We start from the raw sequence: 326 nt of genomic DNA, 5'->3' as shown, positions 1-326 counted from the left end.
CCGGGGCCTTCCATGTGGGATTGGGAGGGCAACGGGGAACCAGTGACCTGGAACTCTGTGGAAGCTGGGGCACCAGACGTGTGGGTCTGGTTCTGAGGCAGGAGGGGACTGGGAGCCTGGAGCCCTGGGTCTGAAAGAGGAGGAGGCCAGGACTGGTTCTGGGGACCCCAGATGGACAGGAGGAGGGGCCTCGGGCTGAGCCGCTGAGTCTCGGGGAAGAGAGGCCTGGGGACCCAGATGCTGTGTCTGAGGGAGGCGGGGGCCAGGACTAGGTCTGGGGAAGGTGGGGCTGGTGACCCCAGACAGCTGGGTCTGGAGGAGGATGG

The sequence above is a fragment of the Cynocephalus volans genome, chromosome 3, assembly GCF_027409185.1.
Source record: "Cynocephalus volans isolate mCynVol1 chromosome 3, mCynVol1.pri, whole genome shotgun sequence".
NCBI classification, from domain to species: Eukaryota; Metazoa; Chordata; class Mammalia; order Dermoptera; family Cynocephalidae; genus Cynocephalus; species Cynocephalus volans.
Note: the sequence above shows the minus strand (reverse complement) of the source record.